The sequence below is a fragment of the Lissotriton helveticus genome, chromosome 5_1 (genome assembly GCF_964261635.1).
Source record: "Lissotriton helveticus chromosome 5_1, aLisHel1.1, whole genome shotgun sequence".
Classification (NCBI taxonomy): Eukaryota; Metazoa; Chordata; class Amphibia; order Caudata; family Salamandridae; genus Lissotriton; species Lissotriton helveticus.
The window spans coordinates 141663429-141686702 of record NC_136065.1 but is presented as its reverse complement, the minus strand read 5'-3'; the positions used below and the strand labels follow the sequence as shown (position 1 = coordinate 141686702).

The following is a 23274-nucleotide window of genomic DNA, read 5'->3' as shown; positions in this document are numbered from 1 at the left end:
TCTGAGTACCCCCCCCCCCCACCCTGCCACCTAGTCTAGGAAGCAGGTGCCCTAACATGACCTTGTGGTTGAAGACCTACACTCCACTCGAGCCCTTCTAGAAAAAAAAAAACATCCCCAGGCCCACAGCAACTCTGGTGATTACAGGTGTTCCCCCAAAGGATAACCTGCTGCCACTTAGCCGCAAAACAGCGTTACCGACCATCCGCTACGAAAGAACCCGCGGAGCTGCTACTGAGAGTTCTTAACACTCCTGGGGCGGGCGAGGAAAGACCACTCTCAGAACGCGTGGCTTCCAGCTGTCTGTGCATGCTGTTCAGCCAACAGCAGGCCAGGCTGTGGCCTCCGGCAGGAAAATCCAGATGACAAAAACTGGGACCAGTACCGCAGCGTGGGGGGGACCAGCCTCGTCCTGTCAGTGGAGCGGTAAGCGGTAAAGAGACTGCTCTCCTGCTCCGTCGCCCTTTTTAGGGCACCGGAGCAGCGCAGACTGGATTGGAGCAGACCCGCAAGTGTTAAACACTTCCGGGTCACCACCCAGGGCAAAATATCACCCAGTGGCAGCGGCATAACGCCGCTACCGCCAAATCCTATGGGCTGCCCTGGCGCAACCGCCATAGGCCCGGCACCCCCGATTTGGGAGCGTTTTGGCACACTCTGCAGCCATTGGCTGATTGATAGGTCCATTCTATTGGTGTAACAGACAGAGTAGTCCTCTTAGGGAGTACTTTCTTGCAATGCATGGACGGTGAAGCATCTGTACTTTGCAGTGAGGGACTATTTATAGGTGGGAAGAAATAGGTCTTCTTTTGCTCTAAAACACCATAAGGCGTCTGGATGGGTCAATTATTAACATTAAAGAGAGGTGGATCTAAAGGAGACAATTCTGCGAAACCTACAATTTTCACAGTTCAAATCCTGATTGGGCTCGCTAACCTTTCATCCTTCGAAGTCAAATGAAGTTGCAGTAAGTCACAGGCAAACTGCGATAGCAAGCTCTTGATAAAAGCAAATTCTCATTAGGAATCAAGAAAATAAGTAGCCAATTTTATTGTTACATTTTTAAAAAAAATTTTAAAAGCCATACCCCCAATAATGAGCATGGAGTGCACTCTATGTTCGACTAAAAGTAAAAGTAGGAGTGGGTAAGGTTGCACATTGTTTGATACTAATGATCACAGAACCAATTATTGCGTTATCATACGCCGATAAAGACCTACCTGGCTAAATGTTAATTCTCAAGTCATTGTCTGCCTACCATGTGGCTGCAAGCATATCTCTTCATCTTATCTTTAAGATATGTGCTTCTTCCAAAATACTAATGTTTGAAAGCAGAGGCTACCTGATCTATGGAACTTCCTGTTTGTATTAGAAAAATAGTAGAATTTATGTTTTACAACATACTATCTCCCAACAGAGGTAGCTATTAATTAAATAACGCTTACAATTTAAAATCTTATCAACATGGACTGACAACTTCTTTGGGTAACCTATGCTTTTAGAGTGAGTAGCAAAGTTCTGTTATTGGGTTTGTAAGAAGCGCTTTTTAGCATTCCAAGATCGATTAAAAGTTCAGTGGGTGAACAGGTATTAATGGAATCAAGCAGGAGAAGGAATGGAGGGTGTAGCATCGTGAGAAAATGTATGCTAGGACCCTTGCGGTTCTGGGTGGACTTAAGAGAGGTAGTACGTAACTTGATGGGAGGTGTTAAGGTGTAATTTTTAATGGTTATGACGTAATTCAGGAGCAAAACGTGATAGTATGTGGAGGAATAAAGATGTACAATCCTGAACTCCGTGTGTGGCATATTCATTTGCATGCTCTTGAGCTGGAGAGGATGCTACAACTGGGGGATTTGTGCGCCGAAGAAACAAGACTACTCTCTCTGGAAGTTTGCAGCGTTACGTGCCATGTGACACCAATTTTGATGAGAAGCAGTTCGAAATTGGCGTGTGCTGAACTGATGACTCACTCCAGCCCATATACGCTTGAAGAAGTTGGAGACCCTGCAGAGAAGCACGTTCAAAAGCCAGCAGAACCCCACTGTTAAGGCCTAAAGAAAAGATACTTCGCCACAGCCCAACACAAAGCCATCATCAGTACAAAGCAGATGCTAAAAGCAGTGACTACCAGGTATGAAAGTACGAGCGTACTTACCAGCGCAACCAAAGGAAGTTCCATACAACCTCAAATTGGGTGAGACGTCCAAGCCCGGTTGAGCTGCCATTGCGTGCAAAGCAACAAGTGTTATCCAGTACACTGAAAGGCCTTCAGAATAGTGACATTTACAATGGCGGCTGAAGAAAGTGCAGAGTATGATGCAGCTGCAACTGAAACCAACACTGCCATTCGCCACAGCCAACAAACAGAATATTGATGCCGGGTGGACTGCAAGGGTTGAATCATTTGATGATGCCCTAGAACAAGTCAATGATAAGAAAACCATAAAATACATAAAGAATGTTGCTGGTGACAGAGTGTAAAGTGATAAAGAAATTATTTTGCTAGTGTTAGCAAAAGGAAATTGACAATTTCTAGCGAGCCAGTGCAGGAATTTGTTTTTTTTAGCTCAAATGGGTTTCATTCTGGCCAACATTTAAAGCGGGGACTCCAGGAAGAACAATTGCATAAGAGATTGAGGCTGGGGGAAGATTGATTGATGGTAGCATTGTCCCTGCCCCGCCTCTCAGTCTGATGGACCCAACATTGTCGTTACTATTTGTTTATGTGCCCTTGGTTGGTAGTGCCCTAACCCCTGGGTTCTCGCCAATAGCTGGACTAGTCCTGACCAAGACCGGGGTACAGGTGGGAGCCCTGCAGGATGCATTAGTCCTACCACTTGTCTCTACAATTCCAGGTGTTGTGAGGTCCACAGGCATAGTCTGCTCACTCCAGCCGGTGAGAGAGATGTGGGCAATTTTCCCGCTTTGCTGGAAAATAGATTAGAAAGTTTATCTAGACGTGCATGTATGTGGGCATGTTCATCTCTCACAATGACTCTTAAATGACCACAAAGAATTTCCAGCATGGGAACTGCCCAAGCTGGTAGAGTCATGTCCACTTGTTGTTTTGGCCCCTCAGATGCAACCAGGTCAGATCCACTACCCATGAACTCCGGTGTTCCATCGTTAGACTTCTTTCGCTTGATCACCACCTTAGGGGGCTTTGTGGGCTATTTGGGGTTGCTGGACTTGTCTGCCCTCTTGGTGACACCCCTCCTCCTTGTTGCTACTTTTGGAATTGTTCAGGTGCCCGTATCTGATGGCCGTGTTTGTGGCAAGGGGTCAAGTGAGCGTTCCATATCACTATGCAATGAGAGTGAGGTCATAACGTGACAGGCTTGGTGTAGTTCCGGGGTCAATGAAAGACTGCGGTCTGTAAGTTCAATTTCAGTGGCCACCACTCCTATGGCCCTTTGAAGCATCCTATCGATGGATGTCAGTGGAAGGGGAGGGAGTACAGGCAGCAGTGGTGCATAGCAAAATGCATTTGTAGTGCGCTTCCCCATTTTTGGTGGATTGATAGACAGGAGGCAAGGACACCAATCATTTTTTTTTAAACACTCTGTTACCGCTTGACTGGACAATAAAGTAGCCCACTGGTTATATATGCTGGGCTTACAGGGAAAGGAATCGAGTAATATATTTGAAAAAAATACATAAACACAACTAGAGACGTTAATGATCAGATTGCACTTACAAGTAGTCTTGGCAACAGCCACAATGAGGCAGGGGGTGGACCGCCCCTGGAGGTTTCCTGGTCTGCAGAGTAGATAGGGCAAAATAAAGGGACGTAAAAAAGTCCAGATCAAAAACCCAAGGAAAGGGGCCCAGCACAGCCTCGACCGGACTCGGACAGGCGCAGACTGGCCGCCCTTGGCCCGGCCTTTGCCCCGGCACGCCCGCGTGTGTCCCGCACTGCGGGAGCCCTACGGGAACTATGTAGGCGCCTCCGGGCGCATAGTGTAAGCTGCAGTGATGGCAAAGGAGCCTGGGACGTGTAGTCCGCTCCCAACAAAGTACCTGCGGCGGTGGTGGCAACGTCTTCACAAGCTTCCCGCGCTGCGGGAGCCCTCCGGTTGTTATGTAGGCGCTTCCGGGCATGTAGTGTCAGCTGCAGTGATGGCAAAGGAGCCTGGGACGTGTAGTCCAGTCCCGCTCCCGCTCCCAACAAAGTACCTGCGGCGGTAGTGGCAACGTCTTCACGAGCTTCCTGCGTCTTCACAAGATTATCACAAGTTGATGCAGTATAATACCATTAAATCAAGGACCCGTTGGAGACTAAGTTCAATCCATTGCCGAACTTCAGCTATGAAAGGTACATTTTCAATCAAGCACTACAGCAAACTGGTGAAACGATTGATGAGTTTGTTAAAAGATTTGGTGTGCTTATCAAACACTAAGTTTAGTGAATTCAATGATGAAGAACACGTAAATCTTCGAGTTCTTGATGGCTGTCTTTCAGACTCCTTCCGAAGACGCATTTTGAGAGAGGCGTTCAGCTTAGAGAAAGTACTAATGGCTGCCAGGGCATAAGAAAGAGCAGAACAACAAGCTGCTGACATGGAAGCTGGAACAGCGAAAAGTGAATCAGCGTTGGCCATGAACAGTAAGAACAAAAACAGACTAGATGCATGTCAGTTGCCGTCTACAAAGAAGAAAAGGTTGTGTTTTTGATGTTGGGTTTTCTTTCCACATGAAGGCAAATGTCCAGCCATAGGCCAAATGTGCAAAGGCTGCAGTAAGGAGAACCACTTCATAACGGTTTGCAAAGCGAAAGAGAAACGAACTACGTCATGGCGAGAAGATAAAATGGGCACAAGAGAGCTCCAGAAGCCTTCTCTCCACGCCCTTGAAGCAAAAAAAGACAGTTACGACAAGTAGAAACCAGACTTCGTCAAGTTCCTCCTAAAGCGGCTCATCAACATCATTATCGAGAGTGAGGGAAGGAGATGGATGGGCAATGATGGCATCGAGCAATAGACATTTGTGGGTCTGGCTGCTTGCAAGGAAGAATGAACGACACAACAAAACTAATTTGGACATTGCCCAAGATTACAATAAAGGTCAAAGGTTACCCCATAACCTTCATTATAGACAGGGGTGCGCCAATTAACATCAATCAATCAATCAATCTGTAAAGCATGCTACTTACCCGCTAGGGTCTCAAGGCACTGGGTGGGGAGGGGGGGGGGGAAGCTGCAGCTAGTGGTCGAAGAGCCAGGTCTTGAGCAGTCTTCTGAATGCCGGGAGGTCTGTGGTCTGTCGTAGGAGGAGGAGGAGGGCGTTCCAGGTCTTGGTGGTGCGGTGGGAGAAGGATCTGCCCCCGGAGGTGGTTTTGTGGATGCGTGGGATGGCGGCCAGGGAAAGGTCGGCGGAGCGGAGTATCCTGTTGGGTACGTAGAAGGAGAGTCTGCTGTTGAGATAGGCTGGGCCGGTCTTGTGGAGTGCTTTGTGTGCGTGGCTCATGAGTTTGAAAGTGATTCTTTTGTCGACGGGGAGCCAGTGTAGGTCTCTCAGGTGAGGGGTGATGTGGTCTCTGCCTGGGACGTCTAGGACCAGGCGTGCGCAGGCGTTCTGGATTCGTTGGAGTCTGCTGATGAGTTTGGACGGGGCTCCGGCGTAGAGGGCGTTTCCGTAGTCGAGTCGGCTGCTGATGAGGGCGTGGGTGACTGTTTTCCGTGTGTTTGTCGGGATCCATCTGTAGATCTTGCGGAGCTTGCGGAGGGTGTGGAAGAATGAGGAGGAGACTGCGTTGACTTGGTTGGTCATGCTGAGCGTAGAGTCGAGGATGACCCCTAGGTCATGCCAGTGGAAAAGTTCAACAACCTATTTCCTGTATCATGCTTCAACTCATCAAACACAAAAGTATACACGTGGGACACTTCTAAACCATTGTAGAGTCAAGGGTCATTCACAGAAACTTGGAAACATAAAGCAGTATCAGTGCAACCGTCAATTCATGTTCTTCAAGGAGCTTCATCCAGTGCTTGCCTACGCAGCTTTGCCACCGCTGCTGACATGGAACTGATATCGAACAATTACAACCTCCACGCTCAGTCTGAGGTTGTAAGTCCGTTCCCTTCATTATTTCACGGCTTGGGCTAGCTCAAAACAATGTAAGCGTGACTTCACATCAATAAGGACATTCGTCCTGTTGCCCGGAGGCACCCCTGAGAAGATTTCCCTCTTTAATAAGCTGTTGAGAAAGAACCAGAAACGCTGTTGAAGCATGACATAATTGAGCGCTCCATGGATAACGCCCATAGTGGTGGTGTCAGAAGAGGACCGTGAAGGTGGCGTGCGCATCCGCGTTGATATGCGTCCCACCAACAAAGCAATTGAAAGAGAAAGACATCCTGTTCCACACATAGCGGACATGATCACGCAACTGAACGGTGCCAACGTTTTCTCCTGTCTTGACCTTTACAAAGGATATCATCAACTCAAGTTGGAAGAGAATTGCAGGTACATCACTACATGCTGGTTTGTTCAGATACAAAAGCCTGAGTTTTGGAGTATCATTAGCTGCAGAAATATTTCAGGATGTTATATTTCGAATAATTCAACCTCTCACAAAAGCTTGTAACTACAATTACTGCAACCTGTATGTCCTACAACTACATACTGGTATTTGGGGAAACGCAAAAGGAGCATGATAAGGCTCTTACATAAGTGTATCAATTACTTGCTGATACAGGTATCACTCTGAACGCAGCATGTGGGTGGCGAAATCAGTGCTGCAGGTCCACTAGTAGCATTTGATTTACAGGCCCTGGCACATTCAGTGCACTTCACTAGGGGCTTACCAGTAAATCAAATATGCCAATCCTGGTTAACCAATCATGATAACAATTTACACAGAGAGCATATGCACTTTAGCAAGGATTAGTGCCTAGAGTCCTATAGCCAACAACTAGTCAGGAAAAAATGGGAGGAAGAAGCAAAAGGTTTGGGGATGACCCTGCAAAAAGGTCCAAGTCCAACAGATACATAATTAGCAGTTGTTACAGATCATCAACAAGTGAAGTAGACCGCCGTAAAATGACTTAACAGAGGAATAGGAGTGAGAGGACAAAGCCTTGTGGTCTTAGGGATGCATTCCATGTGCAGCAGGGGAGAATGGGTGGGTGCTCTAGATTCTTTTTTTCCCAGTTGTTATGCAGTTGTAAGTGTCTGCCTCGTAGTCTTAGTAAAGCGGTCCACGTGCAGCAGGGAGGCCGGCAGGGATCACACACAAGGGGCAGGGTCTGCAGCAGGGGGGCAAACATAGCGTGTTTTGGCCGATCGACCCCTCCGGCACCTAGCGGTCAGACATGGTCACGTGGCTGCGGTTGGCTGGGTCAAATGTGCATAAGCGCGGACAAAGATCACTCATGGGCAGTGGTAACCAAGCAGAAATGGAGACATGTGAGGCAGGTGGCAGGAGTGATGTGGACTCACTCACTTTGGCAACACTTTTCAATTTGTCTTGCGAATAAAATATTTTGCACTGTTACTTGCAATGCTAGGTTTTGGCCCTGTATTTTTTCTTTTGCAGTTTTATATAGTGCGAACTCGAATTGTAGATATTAGAGCGCTTTACATGAGCACCAGTTACATTACAGACTGACACATTTTTTCAGGCAACTGAGGCGATTAAATGATTTGCCCAGAATCACCGGATGCTTGAGCCTCGAAATTGGTTCTTCAGTTTTAAGGTCCCCCGTGGCCATTACACCACCTCCTCTCCATGTGTACCAAGCATTATCTCCAGTGCATATCAACCTCCTTGTTGGGCAAACAGAACAGGACCCAAGACATGAACAGCTCCCTAGGCAGCCAAAGGTGGGGCTTGTGCTTAGCTGGGCAAGTGATATGGCCAAGCGCTTAGCATCCTGTGGAAAGCATGCCCTGGTGCTCTGATGCCAGTAATGTCCCAGAAGCCTAAGTAACCAGAGATATGTGTACCTCCCACCCATCCCTGCCCTCCCCCTTTTAGATCTGGGCCCACAAGTAACTGATGCTTTATTGACAGCCCGCAGGAGAGACTTTACTCTAGATATCTGTGGGGAGTGGTAGCTGCAGTAGATTGGTAGATTGCAGAAAAGCAGTGTGCAATTGGTTACATTGTTTATGCCAACCCTTAGGGACACTGACTACATTTCTAAAGTGCCTACAACCCCGAAGGTTCTCTTGTCAACAGGTATGGAGTTATTGTAAATCAGCACCAACTTGTGACGACTTCCACTCTGATAATGTTGTGAAACAAACGATTTTCATTACAAAGTATGAATCATTGTTTCTAACTCTGGAAAGTATTTAAATGTGTAGTGAGCGAGTTCTCTTTTCTGCTGTAGAAAGGACCACTTCCTCCAATTCTTCACTTAGGGACGTCAGCATCCAGAGGTGGCCCAAGATGCCACCATCATCCTGAAAAGGATGGAACTGCAGCTCAGTTTCAAAACTCCTACAACATCTGCACACATCATCAGGACCCTGGCACTGAGTGACGTGTGACTGGGGGCGCCTCTAGGGCACCCTGGGTTTGCACAGCTAAGAGCTAGCAACTAGTGCGAGTGAAGGGGTACTCTACTGTATCAGTTCTGCTAAGGGAGCCCCTAACTGAGTGGAGGAACGAGGGAGGACCAGTGGTCACACGAAGCGATGCTGCTGCCAGAGTCGACGTTTAGCTTGCTGATTGGTGGCCTGTGCACCCGAGTTATCTGAACAAGATTCTCACCTCTATAGTGCCTAGATGCAGCCATCAACAGGTGAACACCGACCGAATAACATTTGCCATGTGTCAGGCGACATATTCCATTCCATTTCTTGCATTCTAAGTTTTGATCTGTTTGAACTTTCTTTCTTAAACTCCAAAATTATGTAGCATATTGTGGCTTATAAAGTGGGTGTGGCCAATGAAGCATTAGCAGTGGCAGAGGAATTTAGTAATTGCAGTGTCTGTGCAGGTGTCAGGAAGCTCCCTCAACATTAATAATATCAGTCGAGTCAAGAAGGCAGAGTTCTTTGTGGCAAGAAAAGTAGCTACTATTAAAGGAAATGGTCTTAATCTAAGAATTTGAAAATGTATAGAATATGTACAGGTCCTTAAGATTCATGGCCCTTGGTGTAAGGATTCAACCAGTGTGCAAGCTATATTAAAAACTCAGAGGTGGAGGGCATAACTCGAAAGATTGGTGTTGTCAATCACATTGATTTATTTATTTATTATTTATTATTAAGAACCAGGCCTCTGCATCACAACAGAAACTAGACACTAAAAGAACTATTAATTAAACACTCCAGACATAGGTGGCGAGGGGCGTTGTCATTCTCTCTCACGCTCACAGGTGAAGGCCCTGGCACAGCTGTGCATCAGGTGGGTCCATGAAACCAGTGTCCCCCCCCCTCTCAGAGCATCCCACTGTAGGCCTCATGCATCACAAACTGACATAATAAAATATGTTTGAAATGGAAAGATTCTGACAAGTTCTGACGAGAATTCCCTGTCAATCCTGTCTCTATTTCAGGGTCCCTCGACTGAGATGAGCGAAGATCGCGGACCCCATCCATGTCGATTCTTTCATTTGGGGGTGCTGCTTTTGATATCAGTTTGCGCTGGCTTGCATCACCCAGCTTCACCAGCACTGTACCCCTCTCTGCCCCTGGGCAGAGGGGCTCCTGTTTTAAAGACGACCATAGGGTCCACATTTCCCTTGGACACAACCTCCTGCAACAGCCACTGTCCCTCTGTTTTCAGATCTCTGTTCGGACAGAGGGGAGGAGTGAGATTATCCACAGAATCCATATTTTTGAGGCCAAACACACTGACCTGTGTACTGCCCAACACTGAACGAGACAGATAGATGGTTGCTTTGCATCTATTGTTCTGGAGAAGGTTATTGTCCTCACAATGAAGGTCACCTCCAGAATCGGCTGTCTACTCTTGACGCTTGCATATGACTTGAATTTTACAATGTTTTTTGAGGATGGGGCCTTAAGATTTTTCGTCTGCATTCTCCTCCCTGCATTTTCTGGTTAGGCTCTTCTTTCCCCTCTCAATCCGCCTCACCCAGTGGTAAGAACCCCATACTGTTCCCGTTAACCTAGAGCTCAGACATGTCCTCATGCTCTCTGACTATCATCCTTCTTGGACAGTGCTCTGGTGCAGAGCAGTTGCCTAAGTCACATGTGAACAAAAAAACGACTATCATGTTGATGTCCCTGGACGGGGACACGTATGCAATTCAGATCAAGATCAATATTCAAACACCTCAGACTCAGGTGAGCGGGAGCACACCTTTCTTGAGGTATCATACTTACCTGAGTTGTAAAGGGAAAATGGACTGCCCTATACCTTAGAAGATAGCCCCAAAAATCTGGAACTCTCTTCCTCCTGAGACCAGGTCCAACATCACTCTCTAAAAAAGAAGTAACATTTTTAAAATCGAACAATTTCCTTCCCCGTTGATGCTGTACCTCTTTCTTCCTTACCTCTGAGAGTCTAATTGATCCTGTTTACTTTTTTGTTGTTACGTTCCATGTTTGACAGTCTTTCTATTATTTTTATGACCAATACCAACTGGGATCTTGGCCGGTCTTTAGTTTCATAACCACATACACGTATACTGCTGTACAACGCCCCCAAAAGGGTCTTGTTCACGCTATTCTAGAAGACTTGGGGGGATATATACAAGGAGCTTGCGCTGCTGTTTATTTTACAGAGTTTTATATAGCGCAAACTTGACCCGAATCGGGTATCAGAGCGCTTTACATAGCACCAGTTGCATTACATGAGGACACATTCATTTTTGTTAGGCACAGGGAGATTAAGTGATTTGCCAGAATCACAGGATGTTCAGCGTCATTGCCGAGACTCAAACCCGTTGAATCATTGTTTTCTGTTTCCTCCATAGTTACAATGCCAAGCATTTGTTCAAGTGCGTTAGTTTTACCTGCATGTGATCTGACTGTATCACAGATACATTAATGTATGCAGAGTGGGCGTTCCGTCTGAAAAACTCAATTGCAACTGACGCAGTGAGAGTTACAAGATTTTCCTTGTTTGACGCACAGTCGAATGCGTCTCACAAAGCCTGCAATGCGTCAGAATTCCTATGCCTCCTACACACATGCGTAGAGACTGACAGGGTGGCTTTCAAACAGGAATCTGACCATTTGAGGTCACATCCCATCCTGAATGATTTCTGTTATTCACATCCCCAATAGTTGTAGTTGTCTACACATGGGCCAATCATGTGGCAGGAACCCTTGATCAACCTGGGACCATGGCACCAATGACTCCATCATCCTCTGCAGTGAGGCTATGTGACGCTGTGTATTGTTTGCAAGGGACAGGCCAGGATTGTCACTTCTCCATGGAAGAAAGGATCCCCAAGTCCAGGTCTTCGTACTCCAAAGGACAACAGGTAAGTACACACATAAGGTATGTAATACATGTATTTCAAGATTACATTACACCATATACTTGTATTCACTCACATTACACAGTCACTCACTATGTTACTGTGGGGTTTCAGCCGGGGAGTCAAACAAATCCACTGACAAAGGGGTTGTGGGTAGTGCAGGTTTTATTGTTTTATACAGTCTACGCTTTGCAACCGGGACCCGGTAGAAGGGTAGAGGGTTAGCAGCCTCTTCAGCGGCCTCCCGTACTCCGCTCCGCCTCCTCGTTTCCCGGTGTCTGCTGGGAGTCGTAGTCCTGGCTTCCGCCGTGGTCGCGTGGAGTCCGGAGAAGGTTGCCAGAGTGCAGAAAACAAAAGAGAACCAGGGTTACTCGGCTGTTCTAGCCGAACAGAGGTGAGGGGTGGGTAGTGAGGAGACACGCGTGCAAGTTATCTACCCCGCTATACGTGAGGGATGGTGCAGGGGAACGTCGGGGATTAAAGATAACTGTGCCGCGTAAGGGTCAAGGTGGTTTGCCCAAACTACGTCCCGCCCAGCCCAGGAAATGAGACCGTACCTGTCCGAGCCACACTTCCCGGGAAGCGTGGCTGGGCGATGCGCTTTCTCGGTGGCCTCCTGGCGTGTCGCTGCTGTCTCGCGTCTCCGTGGGGATGACTCCACTGCTCTCCTCTCCCGGTCCGTCCTGGTCTCGTCTATTCCCGCTGTGGCTGTTGTTTTTGCCTTCTTCCGCTCCGTCCTCGGTTTTCCTCCACTCCTCTCCGTCCTGGCTCGTCCTCAGCTCCTCTTCGTCCTTGATCCTCCACCACTCCTCTCCGTCCTCGCTCCCACGCCTCTCCGCTCCGAACTCGTTCCAACGCCTCTCCACTCCGTCCTCGCACTCCAGTCTCCACTCTACTCCTCCAGGTGTATCACACACCTGTCTCGGTTCTGGGCAGGGTTTTACTGAGCTGATGTGGGCGGGTCCAGGCTCCGTTGCCGCCCACTTAAAGGTGCAGGGGCCCTCACTTTCCAACACCGGTAGACAGCTGGCAACGTCCGTTGATTTCCACGAGTCCGTGTTCTGTAACAACATAGGCAACACATGAATAGGCAGGCCAGGGGGGCCCGAGTCCGGGTCCCCCGCGTCACAGTTACACATAAATGTAAATGTAAATGTAAATGTAGTTGAGCTTATATAGCGCACAGCTACCCGCAGTGGGTTTCCCAGCGCTTGCTTAGGGAACCCTTCCTGGTATTCCCCTGTGAGATAGCAGGGTATCCACAAGGTGAAAGTCAGGCATCCCCCCACGAGGGGCCGTTGTGGAGATTAAGCAAGCTATTGCCCAGAGTCGCAGAGTGTGAACCCGTGAGTCGAGGAGGCACCGGGGCGAGAATTATCGAGTCCGTGGAATTTTTAGCCCAAGACCCGCCGAGGCCAGGAATTGAACCCTGGTCCAGGACCGATCTCAGCTTCCGGGTCTGCTGCCTCTAACCCCTGAGCCACACTTCTCCACATACGTCTCATACATACGTACATACATACGTCTCATACATACATACATACGTCTCCACATACACATAAGTAGACTATGTACACTGTAAAGTGACAGATAGCGATACTGCTTACCCTACATCAATGATGGCAAGCTGGTAGTGAGCAACAGAAGTCAAGCGATGTAGGATATTTAGATCAATTTCCAGCCTGTCTGTTGTCTTCACTGAGGTTGCAGCTATTAGAAATAGTTGTCTATTTTGGCTAGCTGCTCCAGCCTTGCTTAATGGCACTGAATCGAGGCCTTTGGTTTGTGGTAGCCTCTGGTTTCAAACAGGTGCCAAGATAAATGTTTCTTCCTGTGGTCTGTTGGCTGCTCCAGGACCTCCAGAGGGGGCTCGGCCAATTCAGTTGGAAGATACAGTTTGAGCCTAGTCCCTTGTACAGAGAGAGGTTGGTTTTGAGGCATGAATCCTTTTCTGGATACACGTGGTGCATCCATTCTGCCGTCTAGTGGTGGGGTCTGTAACTGTCTTATGTCTGTCTTGGTCACGGTCTGATTCTTTTTTCTGCTGCTGGGACTGGAAACACACAGAAGGAACTCAGAAGAATCTACAAAACTTTGCAGAAAAAGTCAACCGAAGACACCAAGGATCACCGAATGACCAGGAGAAAACCACTTGGCAAGAGAATCTAGAGAAGAGAGGCAACTAGGGGATTTGGCGAACAACCCTGTCCAGTCCTTCCCTAACTACCATAAGTTTGCACAGAGGGATCCACATCGCCAAAACCTGCAAAGCCTGCTCCAACTTTGTACTAAAGACCCTCAAGACGAGGTTGAAGCAGTGACTGGCATGCCATGGCTGGCACCTATAAAGCACGGGAATCCAAGGATCTGGCTCTCACCCGTGACAAGGAAAACTTTGAGGAAGAAAAACCAGCATAAGGGAGCGACTGACGCTGAAAGGAAGGAACATCGAAGTGTAACTCCGTAGCCAGCAGGCACATAGGAGGGTTTGAAGGACAAAGAGCACAAGGACTTGAAGATGACCTTGACAATCGATGTCAAGCATTCGATTGAGGAAAAACACTGATCAAAGGTGTAGCTAAAACCAAAGGGCCTCATTTATGAGGAATTGGTGTAGGGAAGCGGTGCAAGTATACTTGCTGCACTGCCCCACACCAATGTGAAAGAGCAGGAATGCACCGTATTTATGAAATACGGTGCATTCCTGTCCTTTACCTTTGCGTTAGTGCACAGTTTGCTGCCTAGCACCAACATAGGCACTATTGTTTTTGTACAGGAGGGTCACCTTCCTTCACTAAAACAATCCTGAGGCGTTTTCCTCTTTCTAAGTGAGCTGCAGAATGCAGCACACATGGAAAGAGGATAAAACAAGGAGGAATTAAAACCTTTCTCCTTGCCATGCTTCCACTGTGGAAGCATCAGTTTTTAGAGCTGCCCCCGGTTTACATGATTTTGTAAATATGGGGCAGCATCAAAATCCATGGGTGTTACATGGGAACCCTACGCAAAACCCATGGAACACCTATTTGATGTTACTTTAGCTGCTGTCTTACTCCATACCTATGAGGGCATGCAAAGTCATGCAGGGTGACTTTGCACGCCTCATAGATATTGTTGAGACGCTTGCACCACCCTAGCGTAAAATAAAGTGATGCTCTGGCGATACAAGCCTCTCGTAAATAAACCCAAAAATATTCTGTGCTTTTTTTTTTTTTAGGTCTTTCACCATCAGGTATCTACATAAAATAATGGGCAGCGTAAATGGGAGAATAAAAAAAGTTGTTACTCGGTGAGAAATGCACTGTAGTACATTATAAAACCTCTATTCGTTAGTGCACTGCAGAGGTCTGCGTGTTACCAAAGAGAGACAGAATTAAATCTTGATTGGTGCAGTGGGGAATAGTGATGTGTATTTTTAGTGCTACGAGGTAACAGCCTGTGACAGAAAGCACTGTGCATATGTAAGTCAGTATTTTATACTTGCATTACACACAGTGTAAGAATGCTGCAAAACGTGCAAATACGATAAAATGTTGCTTCCAAAATGTAGATTTTAGTAATACCAGAGCGTATGTAATGCAATTTGTTTGACATAACTCCCTTCACCTCCTCTTTAAGGGTACTAAGGGTTGTGTAAATGCAGTTCAAATTAAAGGCAAGCGCTTCCCAGCGCAGTTATTAATAACTCTTTGCACTTACACTCAAAAAACAAATGTTTGTCATCGCAAAGCTTGGAGTGATTTAATCAGCTAAGGCCAGAACCACTCCCAAGGATCCTTTACACTTGCAGATGATAGGAACATATACCTTTTTTATTCAGGCAATCAGCTGATAACGATCTAAATTAGCTGTCCCCGGATGGCTGTCTTACTACAAAAGGAAAGGAAACGTTTGGATTGTAGGGACAAGTGAAGCTGGGGAATACTCCACCCCCTTCCCAGGACTCCGGCCTCCCTGGGGGTCGTGCCTCACAGATTGGAGACCTCTGCCCCAGAGAGAGTGCTCCTGAACTCAACGATCAGAAGCACCCAATCCTGGCTTGCCGATAATCATCTCAAACTCAATGCTCTGAAAACAGAGTTCCTTCTTATCTCACCTCCCGCTAAGATCTCTACCACACAAATCTGGCTTAAACACCTAACTGCACTCAATGTCCAACCCACCATCGTAGACTCAGCAAAATCCTTAGGCATTACACTTGACACCAATCTCAACATGCAGCAACATATCAGCAAGGCAACTAAGGGAGCGAACTACCAAATCAATACCCTGAGGAAACTTAAACCCTTCCTCCCAGCCAATGACTTCCAAACTGCAGTACAAGCACTAGTCATCCCTCGAATAGAATATGGCAGCATCGCCCTCTGCGGACTCCCCCTAACTACTACCGCACCCCTAAGAGCTTCTCTAAACGCTGCAGCGAGACTCATCACGGGGTCAAAAAAACACTCACATATCTCCCCTGACTTGAAATACCTGAACTGGCTGCCTTTCGAAGCCAGAATACATCTGAAAATCGCCTGCATGACTCACAAGGCTGTCCACATGAGCGCACCAAGCTATCTCACTCAGAAGTTGACAATTTCTGGCGGCTCTAGATACACCAGAGGCACAAACAATCTTCTGCTGAAGCCTCGAAGATTCCGGAAGGAAAAAACTTATAAACGCTCCTTCTCAGGAATGGCACCCAGGATCTGGAACTCACTCCCCCCTGAAACGAGGCTTATCTCCTCCACTACACTGTTTAAGAAAGAAGTAAAAGCTATCCTCATGGCTAAATACACTTGAAGTACTATTTTGAACTCTTTTAAGACTCTGCACCGATCTGTACTACTTGTTCGACCCCTTTGCTTATTTGTTTTAACTGTATTAATGACTTACGTGATTTTCTATGCTCCCACGTATTTGTACTATTAGCATTACTGACTTACCTGTTTGACTATGTTCCCTCATGCTCCCCCTTTCTATGTAAAGCGCTCTGATATCTGCAAAGATCTTGTTCGCGCTATATAAAACTTTCAAAATAAATCAAGGACCAATGTGAGATTGTAAACGGTGCTATTTCACCATTTTCCAGTCTTTCACATTGATCCTAACACATTAGGCTACTTGCGTCAGTCAAAACTAACACAGCAACTCTGGATTTTGATGCATCACTGAAGTTGCATCAGTTGTGCGGCCAACTGCAGCGATGTACCACTTTTGGGGTGGATTTGTTACGGCAAAGTTCTCACAAATGCATCAGAATTTCTGACGCACCTTGGGTCCTTGCGCCATGGTGCCCTGTATTGTAAATATGATGCATCCATCGCATCATAACAGAGTTCAGTGTATCATGATTCTTTTTGTGGGACCGCTAACGCAATGATACATCATTTCTTGTAAATATGTCCCTATGTGTTCCTGTCTTTTTATTCTGCGTTATTTTCCATGATTTGCTGTTTTAGTTGTATTGCAGACAGGATCTTCCATTGTGTTGCCCTCTCTCCCTCCTGCATTCGAGTTACCTTCAGCTGCTCTCTAACTCCGACTCCCATTTGTGTGCCTTTGACTCCTCACCCCTACCATCCTTCCCTCTATTCTTGTTGCTTTGTACAGCTTCCCTCCCACCTTGTGGCTTTTCACCAGTTTCTCCATATCTGTATTTGTTACTCCTTCAAACATGCTACGCAGCCCGGTGTGTGGATTGAATGGATAGGTGGAGAGGGGTTCGCGGGGGTCAGGGGGACGGATGGACACTTTCCTGCCTCACCACTTTGTGCCCCTGTCTTCTGCAGGCACAGGCTCCCAAAGTGCACTGTGGCCAATCCTGACGCTGCTTTCATGCTGCTAAAAGCAGCACCAGAATTGGCCTGAGCACCGATAATTAGCGCTCCTAGTTAGACTGGGAGCCTGTGCCTGCTCTCTCCAACCTGGCAATGCAGCTCGGGTTGGAGGGAGCTTCAGTGCGCATGACTGTTTGACTGGCCTGAGACAGCTAACCAGACCGTCATGCGCACTGAATAGCGGTGCAAAACACTCCTCCACCCGCCTGTCATCACCCTAGACCCACCCCCAAGCCTAAGCTCTGAGAGAAAAAATAAAACAATAATAAAAAAGGTTATTTATCTGTACTTTTCTTGGCTGCTGTCAGTGGGGCGATGCTCCTCCTTCATAGAAGAGGAGCCGCCACTGATGCTATACTATTGTTAAGACATTTTATTTTCAGAGTGTGTGTCACTTAAGTTGTTCTGACTTTTGTTGTTTTACCTGTATTGCAGACATAATATTTCTTCGTGTAGCCCATTCTCCCTCCATCCATCCATCCATGTTGACTCTTCCTGCTCTCTTCCTTCCACCGTCAGTCCTTCCGGCTTTTGTAAGCCTCCCTTCCATCCTCTGCTCCTGTGGTATTTAACCCCTCTTTCTGTTACCATACCGTACTCAGGGTCACTGGAATTATGCGATTTTGTGGGTGCAGAGATTTTCACATAAACATAGATTTGCTGCATTTGTCACATAATCATTCATCTGCTGCATTATCTGCAGATTTTAACAAAAAAAAGGTTTTTGGCTCAAACGGTTCAAAAGTTAATAAAAACAAAGCAATACATGTTGCTGCACAGTAGAAGATCCTTTGTAAAGGTTGACTAGTCACCTTTCTGTTGTTTATTGCTATATTTGGGTGGTAAACTGGTACTAATGGAACGCAACCCATACCCTGTCAGTGTTAAAAAGTTTAAAAATGAGAATATAATGAAGTAATACAATCACAAAATGTGCCACTTTATGCCGCATAATTTGCCTTTTGTTGTCACTTAATTTACTCAAACCTGCTACATATTTTGTCCCTCCCCTGCAGCATAATTACAGTGGCCCTGACCATATTTTACAAGGCCGTACCATATCTTACCGTACTGGCTCTTTCCTACATTTACCACAATATTCAAATTCTAATGAACAGCAAATCCCTATGTATGTAAACCTTTATAATTTGATTCAACATCTGAATCTAGATACGGGTATTTATTTGCACAAATAAATATGTATAATAACTATGTTTGTTAAAATATATAGATATTCTGTAGGTCTACCTATTAAATTTATATATTACTTATGGTTAAATAAATAAATACATATATATATATATATATATATATATATATATATATATATATATATATATATATATATATTCTATGCTTAAAATGTTTATAGCTCACTGCATAGTTTTTATATAAGTTATTTGATTAGATGCTTATGGGTCTCTTATTTATGTAACATATGTAAATATTATTATACCTATTTATTGAAAAGTGCATCATTATAGAAATTGTGAGAAAAAGATACAATAAAAAAATTGAGTTATAAAAAAATACATAAATTAGCTTCAAGTACAGTATCACTTGAAAGTCTAAGTTTATACAATACAACTTTAAATCTCAATATATCATCTTCCTTATAATGTATACCCTTTCTATGTAGTCATGTATCTATGTATTTATTACTTTATGCCTACAGTACAAAAAAAAACTTTCACTTTCTCCAATGCACTACTCTGTCTCACACGATACCTCTCTCAATATTTCCTCTACCTCAACTTGTTGCCTCATCCCAAACCTCATTCTACTACTATGATCTCCAGAATAAGCCATTCTAGGCTCTTCCCTCCTGGCTCACCCCAAACCTCATTTTACTACCATTATCTCCCAAAAAACTCTTTCTAAATTCGTCCCTCATGTATCCCTCCTTTGACTCACCCCAAACCTCATTTTACTACTATGACCTCCCGTATCCCTTTGTAGAGACTCTTCCCTCCGCCATCTTTCCTGTTCACTCATCCTAAACCTCTTCTTACTACTATGGTCTCCCAAATAACTTTTTCTAGACTCTTCCCTCTTCTATTTCTCCATTATCTTATTCAATGAAACTAACAGACATACATGCCCATCGCTCAAATGAACTCAGATTTCCCAACACTAATAAACCGCTTATCCTTTTGGGGATCAGAATAAGTGTGCTACTTGGTGAAAAGTGCTTCTCTGCCTCATCAACGTTAGTAGGAGCTATATAATTACAATCACATGTACCATACTATAGCATACCATCCCATATAATGACTGGCCAAACCATACCATACCATACCATACTATACAAGACTGGCCATACTATACCGTAATACACAAATATAGGCCATACCATACCACACTATACCTTGACCGGCCACACCACGCCATACCATCCCATACCATGTCATATCATACCATTCCTCACCATACTGTACAATGGCCGGTCATACCATACCATGAGTGGCCATACCATTCAATACAATAACAAGCCATACTATTCCATACAATACACTCCAACAACAGGTCATATTGTAACATACCGAGGCCATACCATACAATACCATACCATAAAATACAATTACAAGCCGCACCACGCCTTACCATGACAGACCACACCATGACAGGACACCACCATACCATATCATACTATACAATGACAGGCCATACTGTACAATGACGTGCAATACCATATATTACCATACCAACCCATACTATACAATGACAGGTCACACAATAGCATAGCATACCATTCCATAATATACAATTACAAGTCATACCATACCATACTATAAAATGACCAGCCATACAATACCATACCATACCCTGACAGGCCATACCACACCATAAGACATCATACTGTACCATACTACATAATGACACGCATATCATAACATGGCAGGCCATACCAAGCATACTATACAATGACAGACCACCCCATACCATTTCATACAATACAAAGACAGACCATGCCATTCCATACCATACCATTTTTATACGACAGGCCATACCATACCATACCATAAGATACATCATACCTTACTGTACCATAAGCCACACCATAACATACCATGACAGGTCATACAATACTATACAATGATAGGCATACCATAATATATAATACACAGTTACCTATCATACCATAATATACAATGACAGGCCATACCATACCATACCATACAATATTATACATGTATAGGCCGTACCAACCATATTATACAATACCAGGCCCTACAATACCATCACCTAAACAAGCTACTCAATACCATATCATGACAGTCCATACCATTTCATATCATAACATACCATACCATATCGTACTATACAATGACAGACCATGCCACACCATGCCATCTTAAGCAATGGCAATCCATACCATATATTGATAAGCCATACCATACCATTAAGAGCCTATACCATTCTATATGACAGACCATACTATACCATAATATACAATTACAAGTCATACCAGCGCCGGGACGGCCCTTAGCTGGGGCAGCTGTGCGCTTAAAAAATGGAGTTAACATAACATAACATAACATAACATAACATACTATAAAATGACAGACCATACTATAAAATGACAGACCATACCACACCTTACCACGCCATACATAATGGCAAGCAATAACATGCCATAACATGACTGGCCATACCATACCATAATATACAAATACAGCCATATCATAGCATAATATACAATAAGAGGCCATACTATCCATACTATACAATGACAGGCCATACCACAAAATACAATGATGTGCCACGCCGTACCATACCATACCATATTATATCATACCATACCATACCATACCATACTAAACAATAACAGGCCATACCATTCCATACCATACAATTCTATATCACAGACCATTCGATACATACCACACAATGACATGCTATACTACACCATGACATACCATACCCAGGGCCATTGGAATTATGCAACAGGGGAGGGTCAAATTATGTGGCAGGGTTGAGTACATTATGTGGCAATACAAGACAAATTAAATACTAATGCTCAGAAAGCACTAATCAGGAGTCCCTTGCTAACGAAAATCCTCATGGAAATTCTAAATGTTGCTGTGTCTCCATCCTCCTCATTTAATTGTCTGGATCTGTATCCTGTAAGCAAAAAGGAATGCCGGTAACAAATTTCCACCACCTGGGGGAGCTTTCCTCATCCTTCATGCTAAACTAGAAACATCCAAAATGGATCCCACGGGCTTCAGTGCTCAGGCTTACATAGAGAGCTCCACTAGTGCACTTGTGTAATATTGTATGGTATGGCACGGCCCATCATTGTAGTAGAGTATGGTCTGTAACTGTATATTCTATATTATGGTATGGCCTCTGATTTTAGGGTATGGTATGGTCTGACATAATAGGGTATGGTAGGGCCTTTCATTGTATAGTACTGTATGGCCTATAGTGAATCTATGACATAATATCGAAAGACACAATATCGTAGTACAAAATTATCGACACAAATATATCGACATCAAATATATCGTCATCCTATACTTAATTAAAAACATACACAAATATCGGAAATAAAATATCGCAATACATAAACATCGATATCAATTATATCGACTACATATATATCACAATATTTATTTATCGATCATTAAAATATATAAACACTACGTAAAAAATATCGAGAGTAAAAATATCGGCAACAATAATCGTATTTAAAGAAATATCGAAAAAATGTATTAATATTCTATAACACTTTTAAACATTAAAAAAATACTATAAACACTAAAATAAACATTTTACAACAAACTATAAATATATTTATTTTCACAATTAAAATAAAATGATTTACACATTTATAAATTATTTATTAAACATATTATATAAAGTTATGTATGAAAAACATTAATTAGCGTTAACCTTATATGGTAAATAATTACACAAACAGTTTTTCAAAAATACAAACGAACCAATAAAAACACTACTAACATAAATTAACCAATAGCTAACTAATTACTAACTCCAAAACACTATATAAACAATTACATCCAACAAACAAACTACCTGACTAAAGTAGAAGACAGGAGAGAATACTGTGGATACATTCGACAACGCCTACAAGAAAACCAAGATTCAACCTACCAATCAGAGGATTAAAAGTAAGTAACAAAAAGTAACTTAAGTAAAGTAACTGCTAAAATTACAAAATTACTAAAAAGGACAAATAACTCATACATATGTTTTGTATATTATCTCCTACCACTACAGAAAACTTCACTACTAAAGAACAGAAAAAACAACGAAGAAAACTAAGAAACAACTAACAAAGTAAGCATGTTCATATATTTCTCGAACGACATGAAATAATTTAATTATTAAAATTAAAACAGCAAACAGAACTGCAACCTAAAATATTTTTCTAAACATTGAGAATATATATATTTTTTTTTTACATATAAAGACATCAAAGAAAATACAGGCCACAACTGAAAATTGAACATATTGCCTTACACCTACAAGAACATTAAAACTCAGCATAACAAGCAACTAATAAAAAGTAAGTCAATTAAAATGATGTGACAAAAACTAACTGCTAAAAACGTAAAAATTACTAACATATTGTAATAATTAATGCATATATCCTTTTTATTTTGTAGCACCACTACAACATCCTCTACTAACAAATATCAAAGAACTGAATTCAACAAACAAAGATACAACTAACAAAGTAAGTATATCCAAACACTTTTCAAAAAGCTAAAATAAGTAAAAGCTTAAACCTATAGCAAAACATGTAAAAGCAACCCAAAAAAATATAACTAAACAATTAACACAAATAAATGTATTTTTTCCAGCAAAGAATAACCAGAAAATACAGACCACAAGGAAAAGAGTAAAGAACATCAAAATCACAGACTAAACTTCAACCAAAGGTAAGCATGCACAATATAAATATTTAAAATTCCAACTTAAAATACATATAACTATAATTATAATAACTATAACATATATTTCTTATAGATTAAAAAAGAACAAAATGACAGAAGGAGCTGAATTTGTTA

The 23274-nt window shown here is 43.8% G+C and overlaps 1 protein-coding gene and 1 non-coding gene across 3 annotated transcripts in view; both read left to right on the top strand.

Annotated features, from left to right (window-relative positions):
* CARD9 (caspase recruitment domain family member 9) overlaps positions 1–23274 on the top strand; it is a 260551-nt gene that overhangs the window by 36395 nt on the left and 200882 nt on the right. The gene's annotated exons all lie outside the window — the stretch shown is intronic.
* Positions 13167–13306, top strand: LOC144756962 (small nucleolar RNA SNORA2/SNORA34 family). Its single transcript, XR_013595436.1, has one exon. It is a non-coding gene; the product is annotated as a small nucleolar RNA SNORA2/SNORA34 family (small nucleolar RNA).